This window comes from Crocodylus siamensis, chromosome 3, assembly GCF_052110815.1.
Source record: "Crocodylus siamensis isolate JL-2025a chromosome 3, ASM5211081v1, whole genome shotgun sequence".
Classification (NCBI taxonomy): domain Eukaryota; kingdom Metazoa; phylum Chordata; order Crocodylia; family Crocodylidae; genus Crocodylus; species Crocodylus siamensis.
Window position 1 is genome coordinate 134,387,975 of NC_143397.1, and position 17,846 is coordinate 134,405,820.

The following is a 17,846-nucleotide window of genomic DNA, read 5'->3' on the forward strand; positions in this document are numbered from 1 at the left end:
TGGGGGTGGGGCTCAGGCAGGCCCTGCTGTTGGGGGTCTGCCGGGCTCCCTCTGGGTGCTACAGATAAATATTAATTTTCAAAAATTTTTAGCGGCCACGCGGGCTGGATAGAATGGCCTCACGGCCCAAATGCGGCTCATGGGCCATATTTTGCCCACCCCTGTTTTATTGGGTACCCTGAAGGACAGTTTTCCTGTATAAGTCAGCTTGTGGAAGTGTGGCCTTTGTTTGCATTATAATGGATAAGTACCAGGTATACCAATTTCAAAGCAGCTGTAAAGACATTTTTTCCCTTGTTGCTACTCTAGATATTTTTGCTATGGCCAACCAAACCAAAAAAAAAAGGTAAAGTCTCATGACAAAATGATTTTCCATGTTTTGCAGACTTAAGACTGGGTAAATGACACGTGTTTATCTGTCAGCATGTCATTTATTTGATAATGTCTCAGGCGTGTAAAGGCTATGTTAGCAAACTGGCAGGATTCCTATCAGTGCTGTGGCTTTCACCTGTTCTTTCTGTTCTTATTTTCTAATTGCAAGGGGCTTTCCTTTTCCTGTGAATGAAGGAGTGGCAGCAGCTGTAGCACAGGCACAAGGCAGGGAGGTTTGGAGGGAAGCTTCCTTCATATGCCTGAAGCTTAATCCTGAGCTGCATGACATCCCTCCTTTACTTTAGTTCTTTGCCTCCTTTCAGCTGATACTGTGGTGCTAATTACATGATGTTTTTGTGGTGTGGACAAATGCCCACCAGGGACTGGGATTATTCCATCAAAATCATTTTCATCAGTGACCTAAATAGGATTTGATCCTAGACTTGTAGAGAGGAAAAACAATTGCATTAGCTCAGCTAGCTCTTTGGGACAGACAGTGGCATCTTATGGGCTCCTGCAATGGCATAGTGGCTGCAATGCTTGGGGCACTGCCTCGTTATGTGTGTGCCAGCTCCTGCCCAAAGTGTCCTGTATGGTTGGAGTTGCAGGTTCTCACAATATTCTTTCTAGAAGTCCATATAACTTGTCATCACAGAGAAATTTGGAAGCCCTTAGCAGGTCTTTCATTCTTTCCAGTTACTCAACAACTCTTTCCTAGAAAAATGATATCCTCCTTATCTATTCGCTAATTCCTACCACATATCACAAGGCAATCCTGTAAATTCCTATCAGCCTTGACAAAGTTATTTTGTAGACCTATGTAGTGATTTTGATGGCTGCACAGAACTGTTTGTCTTGTTCTGAATTAAATTAATAACATAGTGATGGCACTTACTTTAGCACCAAACTTCTAAAACTCTCTTAATATACTAATCAGCATGTCAGTGGAATATTTTTTTCTGGATAAAGACAAGCCTAGTGAAACGGATTAGACATTCACATGGCATTGCATAATTCAGAGAGCAGGCATGGTGCATATGATTTGCATTAATAGACTCCATAGCAGCAGCTTCTTACAGGTCTCTCTCATTAGATTGTATGTGGAAGCTTCCAGACTGTCAATCAATTACAGTAATTTCCTTTTCCATATTTATTCCATCACTATCATTGACAGTTACCATTAAATGACATTAATACAATCCAATACCATCTTGCATTTTTCCAGTGCTCTTCACATAGTGTGCTTAATCTGCGGGAAGCTAAGGGATCCCATTAAAAGGAAGAAAGGTGTCTTTGCTCCCTAGCTCAGTGCAGCATAGCTCAGCCCCAGGGATGGGCAAGGGGTGAGCAGGAGGGGAGCACCTTCCTTCTTCCTTCCTTCTTCTGGTCCTCCAGGCTTGCTGGTGGTATTTAAAACTTTGCTCATTGTCTTATTTACCTAAGACTTGCAGTAAGCTAATCCTGGTGTTTGCCTAAAGATATTGTCTATATACTAGGAAACCCAAGGAATACTGCTGATCTTTAGGATAACCATGATGGCATATATAAAGAAGAATGAGCACATTTGTCAGTACTTCTGTCATGCCATTGCTAAAGCTTTTATGACAGTCAGAACACTGCTCCTTGCTCTGTTCCTGCCAAGAATAAGCTGGTACCTGCTGGTACCTGCAATAAAAAGAGATACCTCCCCTTTGTTAAAGCCTTCTTTGCCTCACTAGTCAAGGCCATGAACTTCTATCTGAATAGGATGCAAGACCTCCTAGCTTCTGGGACTTCGGGCAGTTTACTTGGCGGGGGCAAACGCACGGTGTGAAATCCATTAATGCGTGCTATCTGAGGAATCTGGACATGCTTTGCTTTAGGAGGTGCTACTCAGTGGTGTATCTAACCTGGAGCATTGCATGTGCATCTGGTCACTAGGCAAGGCATAGGTGGACTTTCATCACTTGTATGAGAGAAGGGTAGCAGAGTTTTGAGCAACTGCTTGAAGGCTGCTTTACCTTCAAACCTTCCCTTTTACCTTCCCCACTTTCCTTACTTCTTCCTATGAAAATACCCTAGATTTTAACTCAGTACCATAGCTTTAAACTAGCTCTTCTGAGAAACACGTTTACAGGTAAACTAGGAGGGTATGCAGGTGTCCCCTTCTTCCCCCCCCTTTCCCTCCCACCCCACCCATCTTGCTATAACTTTCTACTCAAGTTTCCCTGTGCTCTGTTAAAGAACACGCTAACAATGCAGCAACTGCCTTTTGCATTGTCTTTGTTGTAGGGATTGTTTCTGCCACCCTCCAATCCTGAGGTGCTTTCCGCAGCCTGCTGAGATGACATGATGAGATTCTTTCACCACTCATCATTAAACACTTCATCAGCAATTCTGCACATGCCCAAGGGCTTTTCTTCTCCTCTTCTGCCTTCGCTGACTTTTCTGGTGCTTCTTGCTTCTCCAACTCTCTTCCTAAGTTGGACACTTTTCCACTTATCCTCGTCTCCCTCATCTTTGATATATGTCAGAGACTAAGCAGCATCAGTTGCCACTGTGTCCCCGTTCAAGACCTTCCTTAAGCTATTGCTGCCAAATATACTGGATGTCTTCTTTCTCACAGAGCTCCACTTCCATCCTTGTCATTCACGGGTAACAGTTCAATGCTCTTTCCCCTTCTCTGTCCACTGAGCTCATTTAAAATCCAAACAGTTTCTTGCTGTCAGCTCTCCTGTTTGTGACTTCTCCTCTGTTTACCCAGCTTCTCTCCTCAAAATCTTTCCTGTCACCTCTCATCTTTGGAGATGTCAGTGCCTTTTCTTAAGCCGTCCTCTGCCCCCCTCACTTTTTCCGCTCTCATCTCCCGTTTCTAGCCCCTGTTTGCAGGTCTGCATTGATGGACAATTTACAGTAGCAACACCATGTTATCTTATGTTTATTCATCATTAAGCGATTAAACCTTCCTCAGGAAGGGGGATGGCCTTGGTCTTTGTTATTCATACCTCAAGCAATACCTCCAGGTTCTGGTTTATTGCTGTATAATCGGTTTGTTGGTACATAAAGTTCATGCTCTAGCTTTCCACTGTTTTGACCTTTTGTAGGAATCTGTGTTTTTTTATCACAAGTTTAAATAACTTTCGTGTTTGGCTAAAAGCTTGGGTGCCTCCTTTGTGGGTTTTGATCAAGAGCCAGATTTTCCAAAGTCTCAATACTTTTCATACAGCAAGTTACGTTTTAGACCAAGCTGTCTTTTTTTTTTTAACCTAGAGTAAAATGTTTCAATTTGAGTGCTTTGTAAATCACACTTAGATGCCTAAAGACAAGTAGCTTGGTTTTCACAGGTGCAGAATGACTTGGACTAAATTTTAGGCACTTTCCATTGAAGTTTCTAGGTATCTTTTTTCTTAAATAGCTCAAGGGAGTTGTGAATACTTTGTCAATCAAGTAATATATTTTTAAAATAATATCGCACATACTAGAAACTTGTCCTACAGGATTCTATCCTTCTGCCACCATTCATGAAACAAACATCAGATTGGTGATTCCACAAATTGTAGAAATTAAATGTGGAAGTGAATTTTAATATTTGCACCAGAAATGCTTGTATGCTTGTTAGGGAATAGAAACAATATACGAGGTGACTATCTAACCAGTTACAACTTGACATTGGTAGCTCAAATTTTAGAGTATTCACAATTAATTTGGGACAAAAATATCTGAGCATAACATAGTTCAAAACCAAGCAAATATAAATAGTGATCTGCTTGAAGATATCCTGTGAGTTGAAAAAGTGGATCCATACAAGGAATAAGCCGTGTCCTGTAAATTATCCACTTTGTTTTAATAATACTGTAATTTTATAATGGCTCTTTTATTCCACCGTAATTAATAAACTATGTGCATAGGAATCATTTAGTCTTTTGCTGACATGGAATTTGGTGTGTGCCATTTTAATGGAACATGTCATGATTTGAAATCAAATTTGCTAAGCACTCAGCTTGCAGGTGTGGATGTTAGGAGAATATTGCACCCTAGTTGTGAAGTGATGCTGATCATTAAGTTCTACTGAGGAAAAAATACATTATAAGAACTAGGTATTAGTGTTATCTGCTTTTGCTAAGCCTGACCCGATGAGATCACAGTCCAAGGTGGATTTGTATTTATACACAGGAGAAAGGTAAAAAAAATGTTAATTAGAACTAGAATTCAGCTCATAGAAAACAAAATATATTTAAAGTCCTTTTAAATTACATTGGGAAAGGAGTGTTCTGTGGAAAGTTACGCAGGTTGATAACAAGGGGTGTGATGTGTGGAGTGATTGGGTGAGTACTTTTACTTCCTCTCAGGAAAATCATGTAATGAGATATACAGTAGGGCTTGGTGATTTGTTAATGACTTAAGTGCTGTGCCAGAAGAACGTCTGTGTAAGCAGTAGAATAGCACGTAGTATTTGTGTGTGATTAATGAGAAGGTGTCGTTTAAAATAAAGCCAGCACACTTCCTTCGTAAATATGTGTTGATGTATCTTAAACACACTCAGCCAACCCACGGCTGAATATTAGTGGGATTACTCAGCAGATTGCTGCCACGGTTTTCTTTGCCATTTTAGTCATTCTAACACCCATTTAATAAGATGAAGGGGGCTGAGAATTCACATTACGTATTCCCATTATTGTTAAGTCTAACTTGTGGCTCTGCTAAAGGTCATGGATATTTGAAGCCATTACAGACAGGTCAGACCACAGCTATTAGTCACAGAGCATTATTCATCCAAATCTCTCTTTCTTTCTCCCCCTTATTCCCATCCTTATACTTGAGAAAATGATTTTTGACTGGAATACAACATCCAAATAAAACATTTTCTGGGTGTTGAGTTTTTCCAAGGAAATTTAAATTCTGAATTCTCATTGGATGCAATATATTGGCACATTATCTGAGGTGGAGTGACCTGAACTCCCTTGCGGTAGTTATCCACCAGAACTCATTGCAGCAGTTTTTGTAGTCCGGACTAATTGTCATTCTTTTTCAGACGTGGTGGTTTGCCGCCATTCTAATCCTTACTGGGAGTTTCCCAGTTCCTTCCCCATTTCAGTCCATTTGAATTGTTTCCACTGTGTGCTGCTGATTTCACGAATGCCAAAATTTTGTCAGTGTCTGTTATTTGGCTGTTTCTCAACCCTTTTTTTTAAAAACAAACAACTTTTGTCATATGGAAAAATGTTCTGTTGCAGTCATGACAAAGATGTAAAATGTTTTTGTGATTCATTCCTGGGTGGGAATACTGTGGGTTTCTTTTCTTTTTTCTCTTTTAATGTAAAAACTCTTCTTTTTCTAGTAGTACATGGAAGTAGAGGTTTGTTTGTTAAACACTGATACAGGCAGTCCTCAGACTTACGCCACAACTGGTTCCTGAAAACCCCACCTTAAGTCAAAACATTGTAACTCGGAACCAATTTTCTCATAAGAAACAATGTTATAAATGGGGGATTCGTTCCTGAACCAAGGCCTGATGCCCTATTTTCACTAAAAATACCCCAGAATTTTGTACTTGATCAATTATAGATGAGTAATATAGCTACCTTAATGTATTTATATTGTAAATAGTAATCATATTGATTTACAAGGACTTCTTTGTGGTGACTGCTGGACTTTTTGAAAGGCTCTTGGTTGGACTTTTTGAAAGGTTCTTGGCTGGAGTCTTCTCAGGAGTCTTGGCTGCAGGTTTTTCTGGAGTCTTGTCTGCTTTCTTAATGGCATTGTCCAAGGAAGTTTGAACAGATGTTCTCCAGGGAGATGAGTGATGCAGAGAACTTGTTTGCTGGCGTGGCTCTGCCTCGGATCAAGTGTTGTAAGTCGAAACTGGCATTGTAAAGTTGAAACAGGGTGTCAATTTATAAACATAAGTACGAAAGGTTGTAACTCGAAAAGGTTGTAAGTCGAGGACTGCGTGTATTACAATACTATTCAGAGACTCCAGCTTGGGACCCAGTTATGTTCAACACTGGAAAAAAGTTGAAATGACCATCTTTGTCCCAAAGAGTTTACAGTACACATGTGGTGGCGGGGAAACCCCACCGAAAAAGAAAAAAAAGATGAATGCAACAAACAAGATGGTAGGAGTGAGAAGTAACAAAATTTGATGACAATTGTTAGAAAACTAGACTTGTGCACCATTCTTAGTCACTCAGGGGCTGTAATATATTATCAGTTGGCCTAGGAAATGATCACAAAGCCTGGAAACACTTTTGCAAGGGAAAAGTGGTCAAGAACTGGAGTGGTACAGTTATAAAATGTATGTTGTGGATAACTGCTATGAAATCCTATATATATATATATATATATATATGTCTCTCTCCATATATGTAATGGACACCTTTACATACATCTCTGGCCAATAATGAATGCTTTCAAGCAAAGTGTATATTTGCATGTAGATGACCTATGGGGACATTATAAGCTAATGGATATGCTGAGTGCAGTTCCAAGATTGAGAATCTTTTGATTCGTGGTTATTAGTGGTAGATTAATGCCCCACTGGGTCAGGATCTAAAGTTCCAAATGATGTGGAGGTCCAAAATTAATGATTGTTGACCACATAACAGTAATAAAAAATTACGCAGGAGATACTGCATTACCAGATACTCAGCACTTTATCCTGCTGAAAACTTGAACCACCGAAGGGTTCTAAGTGAGCCATGAACATGGATGAACTAAAGCTTTGTATGGCAGTGTGCTGTAAGTCACTGCTTCAAGATCATGACTGAGATGCTGTCAAGAAATCTGGCTAAAATTATTTGTTGGAATTTTTTTTTTTTTGATTAAACACTTTACAAAAAGTGTCAGCTTTCTTTGACTTACTGTCAAAGTACTGAACACCTGAAAACCTCGGTTTGAATTCTGAAAGGCAGCTGCAGCGCCTCATGGGAACTGCTGTTTCAGTTCCACATGCTCCCATTTCCTTCTCTGCAATGTGCTCCCCAGCCAGACTGCATGTTTCATCATGCATTGGGGCAATTGAGCAAGAGGGAAGACTGCAACATGGAGGATGTAGTCTGGCCAGCTCACAGGAAATTATGGGGCATAACTACAACTCCCAGGAGGCACCAAACTGTACAGCTCAAAAAAGTGCAGGTTTACACATAACCAACTTTTTCCCTAGTTACTTTTCTCCAGGATCAGGTGCTAGCTAAACTTTTGAACTGAGTCGGTGCCATGAACTTTCTTTAGGCATTGGGGTGTTTAGCTTCCAGAATGTAATTCAGGCCTATTTCTATTGAATTCCAAATGGGGTTAACTAATGCTATTTGGCTTTCCTTTTAAAACAGGATTAAGAAAAGCCTTGTAGTTTATGATGCAATTAGTATTACACATTTCCTGTTTGGAAAAGTTATGTAGTGCTGTTAGAGGCTGTGTGTTAGCCAGCTCCTTTCACTCCTAGAGAGGGCAGCATTTTGGGATACTTGAGCACTGGTCCAGCGATCTGTGGACTGCTGTGCTCATGTGGAGTCCCATTCATGCACAATTGAAGGATTAGGGCCCTAATCTGAAATGAGTTCTTAGATTCAGGATGCTTTGAAATCTAATTACTTTTAGACAGGGTCAGCCTTAGATATTTTGTTTCCTTGATCAGAATACATTTTGCTGCTTTCTAACTCCCTGCTAGCATAACTGGGAGTGGAGCATCTTAGAAAGCAGCCTTTTTTGGCACTGCCTTTGGTGCAGAGTGGCTGATGCCACAGCTGCACTATCTGTACCACTGCTGCAGCACAGGAGCTGGTGCTGGCCTGTGCGCCACGGCTGCTGTGGGTATGAAACCACTGTTTTATGCCTCTCCAACTTCCAGTCATATAGCTAACCCTACCCCTCAATAGAAGCTGCTGTTGATTCCTACTTAGGTCCCATAATGCCTCCAATTCTGTTGTCCTTGGCTAACGTCCAGTTTGTCCACAGAAGGCGCCCAACCCTGCTTCTATACTATATCTTTACCTAAATCGGTAAACTAGAGGAACTCTGCTAGATGTATGTTTAAGCCACGGTTAGCTATGTTAATGGTACACCGTCCATTCCCCAGCCAGGCAAATTTCCTCCCGATAGGATACAAATGGGTAACTGTATTCCCCTTCAATTCTGGGAGGCCAAACACCTGTTAAAAAGGGTGCTTTCCCTATTCCCGCTACTGCTCCCCCGGCAGAACAATCAAGAGCTCATTTGAAAATCGGGTAACTAGCAGGACCCCACTGAAAACCAGATGCTGCAGGAGAGCTGAGCTTACCCTGAGCAAATAAATTATAGTAATAATAATAAAAGTGGGGTTGTTTTAAACAGGCATTTCTGGCTGTAAGAAAGAGGGACACTGTTATGAAATCCAGGTGCCCCTCTGTGCCTGAGAAATGTGCTGCCCTCTGTAAACTTTGTGTTTTCTCCTCATTTGACTTCCCTCTAGCCTCTACCCACTGCTCTCTTATTTTCATGCTTCAGGTTTTGCATTGCCAGAGCTCTCTGTGGTAGGCCACGTCCCCGCCTCAGATGAAAGGACAAATCAGAAGGTACCTATTACACGTTTGTGAGGAGAGAAACAAAGGCGCACAATGCTGACACCCTCCTACTAACTTGTATTTTAATGGTAGGTTTAATTTCCTCATGAAAGCAGAATGAAAGGGAAAAACAAAACGGAAACAACCAGGGTGTGGGTAGCAGTGGTGGCGGGGAAACGACAGCTGTTGTATTCATGGTTAATCAGGTGTGTCTGTCTTTGTGTAGCATCTGTCTGCTACTGTTACGGTGCCACATGTGAAAGGGGAGAGGCATTCATGTTCAAAGCTTTCAGGCCTGACCTCTGTCTCCGTCTTCTCAGGATAGGAGAGCGTGTCTATTTAACTTGCCCTATTATTGGAAACTGTAATTCTACTCTGTTAGCCCACCCTAAACATCTTTAGCTGACACGTTTCATATTGCCATAAATCTGACCACTAAATGCCTACTTCCTTTCCCTCCCCCTCCCTCCATGCCTAAAGTGCCATTTATTATTTTGTATTTTTAGTGTGGGTTTTGCCTGAGTAAAGACATCCTTAACATGGAATCAAGGCTTTGGGCTGTGGGTCATAAGCTTGAAAGAGCTGTACTGCATTTAAGAGGACACTAGATTATGGAGGCTACCCCATCGGTAGAGTCATTGGGACCTCATGTATGGATGTGCTCAGTGTTTCTGAGAACCAGTTTAGTTCCCCCAACCTGTCAGGCATGTCACCTCTTTATCAAATCCTCCGAGGAAATGTCTGGTTGATAGTACAGTAATAAGAGATGGCTTATGAACAGAAAACGCTATCTCTTCTTATTCACTGCCCTTTGTAATAAATCTCTGTGGTACATGTGTGCTGCATTTCAATACTTCGGGAGCCCATATGCCATAAGAATTTGTATGTTTTTGAAACGGTTTCTTTGCAAAGCAGGAAGCTCACCTTCATCTTCTGGGGGCCATTCACCTCCTGGCATGCAATGTCTTTGAGATGGCATCCTCATGGCGTTTAACCAAATGAGGGGGAGCTTTGTCCTTGCTGCTGTTCTCTCCCATGGCATGTTTTACTGCCATTTAGTATATATGCAGGATCATGGATGACCTTGACAGTCTGCTGGCTTGGTGGGGAGCAGATGTGTTGGCAGAAATGATGCGTTTGGCTAAGGAGAAATGGGAGGTTCTGGCTCCACTACTTTTGGAATATTTCCTTTCCAGCTTGTTCCTTAAGCATCATTAATAGAAGTCTAAACATATGGGCAGAGGTAGAAGGGTACAACATTGGCCTCTGTGTGTCTAAGGGGAATTGGACTAAAAGGAAAAAAGGGGAAAGAGAAAGAAAAGACAGCTTAAGTTGATGCTCAAGTTCTTATAAGAATCAAAGAAAAATATTTTTATTTGACCCCCTCCCCCCCGCCCCTGAAAATCAATTTTCATTTTGGTCTTTGGGAGTTTCCACTTTTACCTGGGCTGTGGCTTGGCAGATGGATAAAATCATCTTTGTGTGTAATCATAAATACATACATTATTTGATTATTGTTTCCAATATATGTATTAAACCCTCTACCCAACAGAAAATCACCAAAGGGGGTTGATTAAATAACTTAGCTAAAAAAGATGCACGCAAGTTACATGACTATATAATGCAGAAATCAAATCCATTTTACTGAGAAACACTGAGAAAACAATTGATAGGAAAACATGGTATGTATAAGGATGAGAGGAGGAAACCTGCAAAATTAACTGATTGCTTTCTACTTAGAATGTGAAAATGATCCAGTCGATACCCAGGGACTCCTTCAAATGATCTTAAGATTTGGCTGTTCCTATAAACTTTGCAGCAGGGTCACATTGGCTGGCTATCTTGTTTTGTCATCCCCCTCTCCCCACCTTATTTAAGAGACTGGGAGATTAGCAGCTCTGGCTACAATGAGGCCTAGAAGGAGGATGGGTTCTTACATAAACTTTTGATATGCAGCTCTGCCTAAGTCCTGATTCCCGACATCTCCAGCTGTTCTACCTATGGGAAGAAGCTCCCAGCTGTGCCAAATTGCAGAGGACCAATGTTGTGATTTGAACCTGAACTAACTGTCACAGAGAGTATGCTGAACTCCTTTTGTGTGGATCCAAGTTAATGTGAATGTAATTCATAATAGGTGAAGGATGCATATATTACTCAGCCTTACCCTTCACCTTCCCTCTGACCTGTTTATAAAAGGTGGGTACTGACAGAAAACAATGGAGCTTCACTTGTGGAGAATATTCACAAAGCACTAAAGGATGTAGCAAGGAGCTGCACTATGATGCTGTTCTTAGATGGTGATGTAATATAGTAAAAATAACTTACTGATTTACGAACTGAGGAGCGTTATGAATTGCCAGTGCTTTGCTCAGGTGCAATCCTTCACAAGTTGAATTCAGTGGAATTTATGACCCTTTTCAGAGCACTAGCCAATCAGGACTCTTGTTCCCTTGGTGCAGGCATTTACAATGTCATTTCCAAAACACCTCTTTTTGGTAAGACATCCTGGAAAAAACGAGTAAATACAAATAAATGATAATTTTGGCATCTCACCGGCAGTATTTGGCATTGTTAATGAGAGAAACACTCTGCTCTCTTTATTCCCAGTTTAACAAAATTTTCACTTCAGGGATGCTTTGAAACGAGACAATAAGTTGGAAGAAATCAACCAACTATCCTGTAAAACCCATATGTACCCATAGTTGTAACATGGAAAACCATTATGCTAGTTGTGAAAAGCTTCTCCATTTTAATGTTTGCCTGGTGATTGAATATTCCACCCCCTTTCCATTTTCACCCTCTCCCTTTCTTTCAGGTTGTAGTGTTTCTTCATATGGCTTTGGTGTGTGATCAAAAACAAGCACCCCCAATTCCATAGTCTTTAGGTAGACAGCTTTAAATTCATGCTTTCTGTAAGGAGCTGTTTGTAGATAGCTGCCTAATTAAAGCCTACCTGGGTTTACATTACACCTTTAATCCTAAAAAAAAAGCTTCAAACCCTGTACACTCTATATGGATTGTAATCATTTCACCCAATTCTGAAATGCAGCTGCTTTGAAGGTAGAGCATAGTAGCTGCTTAACACAACAAGCTGTTAATGCCTAATAACCTTATGTGACAGTTTAGGAGAGGAAGTGAAGAAGTTTTTGAAACTGCAAGGGAGGTATACATTAAGAATATAATTATTCCAATCAGAGAGCTGACAGCTCTTCAGAGAGAGAGACTGTTTTGCTGACAGGATGCTCAAGGGGAGGGGGCAGAGAAAGCAAGGACATGTTGACTATACAGGACACATGCTTTATATGCCAAAGAATTTTCTACTGTGTTAACCTGAATTGAAACTACCTTGGGGTTTCTGTAGATTTACCAATTCAGGTGCGGTAGGCAGCCCTTTTATGTTGTTCTAGTTTAGGGGTGCCCAACCTTTTTGCCTGATGGGTTGGATTGGCAGTGTCCAGTCTGTCTGCAGGCCAGATCCAGCCAGTGTTCCTGATCCAGCACCCAGGTAGGTATGGCAGGCAGAATCTGCATATGCATAGGTGGGCAGGGACAGGTTAGTCCTGCAGGGGATAGGAGCTTGACCCAGCCCTATGGAAAGGGAAGTGGATGTGCTTGGCCCTGCAGAGAGGGAAAGGCATGAGGCCTAGCCCTGCCAGGGGGGAGGGGCATGGCCTGGGCCAACCTGGCTCCATGGAGAAGAAGAGGGCATGGCCAGGCCCCAACCTTGCCCTGTGGAAAGGGAAGGAGGAGAGGTGCATCCCTGATTTAGAATGGGGGGGGGGGGGTCTGGCTGGGGAAGGGGACATAGCTTGGCTCCAACTGGCCACAAAGGTATTTGGGTTTGGGAATTTGGTAGGTGGGAGGGTGGCTGTATTGATGGCCATTACTTCCCTGTCACCAAATTTCCAGACCTGTGGGGCCCCCAGTGGGCCAGGTGCAATGGCTCTTCAAGCCTCACTTGGTGTTCAGGGTGGAGGTTGAGCACCCCTGTTCTAACCATATTTTCTCTGTTTTCAACTAGTCTTGGTTTTACTAAAACCATTAAGTTTTACATTAGTTCTGAGGCAAGATCACTTTGGTACTCTCTGGAAGGGGAGACCTCTCCTGGAAGGAAGCTGGGGAGAAAATGGTACATGCTTGTCCCTGTGGTTGAAGCAGTCTGGTATGTTGTACTACCAGTGCATTGACTGCGATCAGTATGAGATCAAGGAAAAGTAGCTGACCAGGAGAAGTGGTGAAAATAGAAGCTGGAGACAACAGTAACAAGTACAACTCATTTTTAATATCAGCTTTCTTGGAATGTCTGTTGTAAGGATCACGTGGCAGAGAGAGAGGGAGAGAGTGAATGTACTTGCAACTTCGTATGAGATAGCCGTGTTGTACAGCTGGGTTCAAATTCTGGGATTGGGTAGAAGGGTGTTTTAGCTTGGGAGTTCCTTTGTTCATATGGAGCAAAGAAGCAGATCTTACAGCTTGGGCAGATTAGTTAGAAACAAAGAACCAACCTAAAGGAGGTTTGTTCTGCATCTGGAATCATGCCATGGTCATTTAATACTAGAAAATCAGCTCTGTGGTCACGCAGGGGTATTTTTTAGGTCTCTTGATCACAATAGCTGTGCTGGGAATGGTTGATGGCCATTAAACTCGAGGTTGATTTCTTTTTTTTGTAAGAATTTTGTTGGTTGCAAAAAAATAAGTTATGAGCTGTGTGCCCTTTACTTGCTACTCCCAAAGAGGAAAACTGAGGGACATTTGGTGATAGCCAACTGCTGCAGGAGTGATTTGTTTTTAGCATTATGGAAAAAAAATGTGAGAGAAGAGTATGAGCTATTATTATAAAATTATCCTATTTTTGCCACTGTGGGCCTCTTCAGGAATCAGTCTGTGGGTAAAAATACTGCCTTTCGTTCCAGGAGCTGCTGGATATAAATATATGCTCTCTCCCTTTCCTTTCCCCAATTGTAGCTTTTTCCCTTCTCACCAGCCAAGTGGAATGTATTTAACCTCCTCTTAGACAGTGTCTACCCTAGACTTTTTTTTGGGCAATCTCCAACCATGCAACTCCGTTGGTGGCAGGAATGTCTAGAGGTCACCTGCATTTTTTACCATTCTGTTGTCTAGACTTGATCTAATACTTAAAATTTCAAAGCCTGTTTGAGCCCTGTCCACATCAGGGTTCCTACCAATTGTTGGTGGAGCTATATTGCTGGTGGTATAATAGTGGACAGTTTCTCATTAGGTGCGAATAATATCCATTATTAGTTATCTCATAGGAAGAGTTTTCTATAGCAGGTTTTTTTTAGGAAAGAGGAAAGGACTAAGCCATTGGAAGCGAACTGGGGGTGGGGGATATGATTTTTTTTCTCATTGCCTGTATTTATGTTCATGGCTTAAGCCCACAGCTGTGGCACCATGCTGCTGTTGTGCTCAGAAATATGGCTAATCGTATGTTCAGAAAAATGAAAATAAATTCAGTTAATGTATTCAAATCCATCTTTCCCCTTTGTTTTGCTGGTGGGGATCAGAAATACCAAAATACCACAAGGGAGGCTGCTCTCATGTTACTTCTCGCCAAGTTGGAAATGGGAGGGCTGGAAATTTCATGAGAAAGAGTTTCTCTGGAGAATTGCAGTCCAGTTGTGCAGATGTGTGTGGCTCTCAGACAGCCTGAATCTTTTGGATAGCAACCTGATCCTTCAAATGCTGAAGTGAACCCCAAATTTGAACCTGTTGAAGATGGTCTATCGTTTTCCTCTGTGGTCTCCTTAATACTGAATAAATCCTATAAACTCTTCTGTATACTGTGAATTCAGTTCAGCTCCCAACAGAAACAATTGCAAAAATAACTTTGACTTCAATGGGAGCAGGACTGGATCCTTGTTTCCCTCAGATTTGGTTGGTATGGTATTACAGGATTGCTTATAGGCCCTGTTTCCTATACCTTAGTCTGGTATGGTGATGCCACATCACATCTTTCATACATTCATGATACAGATTCCTCAGTCAAAGGCAAGAGAGTAGTTGTTTACTTCTAAGATGTTGCAAATCATGGGCTTGAATTTTCCTTCCCATTTCTGGAATCAAAGCTAATGACTGATAGCTGGCAGTTGTTGGCAGAAAATTTAACTGGTACCATAAAGCTTCTGGTGGTGTCAAACATTTTTGACACCAGCCTCATTACATTGTGCTGCCAAGTGAATGAACAAATATTATGTTTGGGTTAAAAGGCTTGTAGGCAAGATGCTCAGCTTCAGGATCAGCTTAGGTAAAATGAAATACTGAAATATCCCCAGCTGCGGGTTCAACTGAATCCTAGTAAAATGCATCCTGACATCCTCAAAGGCTTCCTCTCTTTCATCTGTTAAGTGTCTCAGTGGACACTTAACTCATCTGAATCATTTGCGTAAGGTGAACTGGGGCTGGACCCACAGCTGACCCCTGATTTACCAGGGAGTGCTGCACCCTGCCATGCATCACCTCTGTTTTAATTTCTTACCTGATACAAGCCATGGCTCTGTAGACAACTCCTATTCAGTGAAGCACTTAAGTTTCATGGAAGAACAATGGCAGGTGCTGTTCCAAATAGGAATGAATTTGAGCATATGCTCAACTGGGGAGTGGTTTAAAAGTTGGAAAGAATAAAGACTGGGGAATTTTCATTTTTTCCCCTTCCAAATGTTATAACTTTGTATAAGGCCAGGAAGATATGCACCTTATAGACTAAATCAGATATATAACAAGCTTTTGTGAGCCTGAGCTCACTTAATTGGATATATTATGCTTCTCACACATAGGTGAGATCTCTCTCTCTCACACATGTATCCTATGTATAATAAATTGGTATTTCACAAATACATATATAACCCTTCTATTGGGTACTGGTTGGCAGCAAGAAAGGCCGGGTTCACATTTCAGGGTACCCCATAAATTATACCAGTGGCTTGAGCCCCCACCCAGAAATCTGGGAATACTAAATTTCCTGAGGTGCACTGCATAAAACCCCTCCTCACAAGCAGTATAAACACAAAAACCCAAATGTATGACAAAGATTAAAAACAAAACAAAAGAAAATGCTATATATAATTTCAAAACACTATTAACTACAAAGCAAAGTCTGTAGCGGCACCCTCTTAGGGGAGGCTTCACCCATACCAAGGCAGTCTGGGACGTGGGGCTTCCCAACAGGTAGTTCCGGGAGCCTGCACCCAGCAATGGGATGGAGAGTAGGGCCCACACCAGAGAGTCCTATAAGCTGCTCCTTTGGTTCACTGTGCCAAAGGGAGTTGCTTGAGAGCATTGTAAGGGGCTCCTGAGCTTCCCCTTTTGCTATCTGCAAATTCCTTCTCCCTTGATGGAGAGTTCACTCTCTAGCAGCCCCTAGCAGCTTCTTTTCTTCCCCAAACCTTCCCCAAACTGGCCCTGCCCCCCCAGCTGGAAGCCCCAGCCAGGGTTTCCGGCCTGGGACCATGTGGCTGTCCTGGCGCAGGAGGCTCAGGTAAGCGGGGTGGAGTGGGGCGGAAGGGCAGGGAAGGAGCCCGGGGAAAAGTGGCCTGGGGAAAAGCTGGGCATGGCGGGGACAGCAGCCCCTTGCCTGTCCTGTGGCTGGCACCCCGTGTTGCAGTGGGCTGTGAGTGGCTACATCAGGGAGTGCCGGCCATGAAGAAGGGGAAGGGTGACTTTTCTTCCCCCCGCTGTTTAGCACCAGCTTGTAACCTGGCCCCGCTGCCAGCCTGGGCCCCACTCTTTCTCTGGGCTTGCCCATTGGGGCTGTGCATGGTGACAGCAGCTACAGCCCCCCCACTTGCCGTGCCGGGCAGTATTTGCCACTCTCGCCTCTCAGCTACCCAGCGCATGAGCTCCAGGTGGGCAGCAGCAGCCGCCACTGCCCAGTGCAGCAAGTGGAGGGGCCACAGCTGCTGCCGCCACATGCGGCCCCAACGGGCAAGCTTGGAGCCAGTGTGGGGCCCAGGCTGGCAGCAGGGCTGGGTTACAAGCTGGTGGTAAGCGTGGGGAAAAGTGGCCCCTCCCCCACCCAGTGGCCAGCGTCCCACACTGTAGCTGCTTGCAGCCCGTGCCTGATCCAGACAGTCCTGTGTGGGCTGTGACTGCCTGCAGTAGGGAGCACCAGCCATGGAACAGGCAAGGGGCTGCTTTTCCCCGTGCTCAACACCAACTTCTTCCCTGCAGTGAGCAGGGGCTTGGAGCTGTGTACTGCCCCCTGCCTGTACTGCAGGACTGGGGGACACTGGGTGTGAGTGGGCGGGGAGTCAGTGGGAGCACGGGGCCCACACCGGTGTTCTGGGGCCAGTGCCGGCGGGGCCCTGAGCAGGGTGGCAGGAGCGTGGGGTCCCAGCCAGCCAGGCCAGCTCCCCCCTCTCCCTGCTGGTGCAGCCCAGCCCAGCTCCACAGACCCTGCCAGCCTGTGTTCCGCTTTGGGCCCCGCCAGTGCTGGCCTTGGGACATTGGTCCCAAGACATTGGGATATTGGTCCCAAGATGGTGACCAGGGGGCGGGGCACCTGTCAAGGGGCAGGGCTACCCATGCAGCCCTCGACAGCCTGCCAAAATTGGGTAAGCGGCTCTCTGCTCGAAATAATTGCCCACCCCTGGATTAGATCTTTGCAGGTTAGTCTAGCCTGGCTAGGCTAAATCACTTTGTAACTGTGCAGACATCTCAGACATGCAGGCACATGCCTGCAGTTGCTCAGGCTAGAAGCCCGGGGGCACTAGAGCAGCCCTCACTTCCTTTCCACAGGGCTGAGCTGAGCGGGGTGTGGCTAGGTGCTGGCAGGATTAGGGAGGGGTTCGCTCCTCCTTGATAACAGAGCATTTATCAGCTCTATTATCATTTATTATCCCATCAGAAAACAAACAGCCTCTCTCATTATTTCAAGCTCTTCTTAAACAAAGAAGGAACAGAGGGACATTACCAGCTGAGCTGTTTATTAACTCGAAAAAG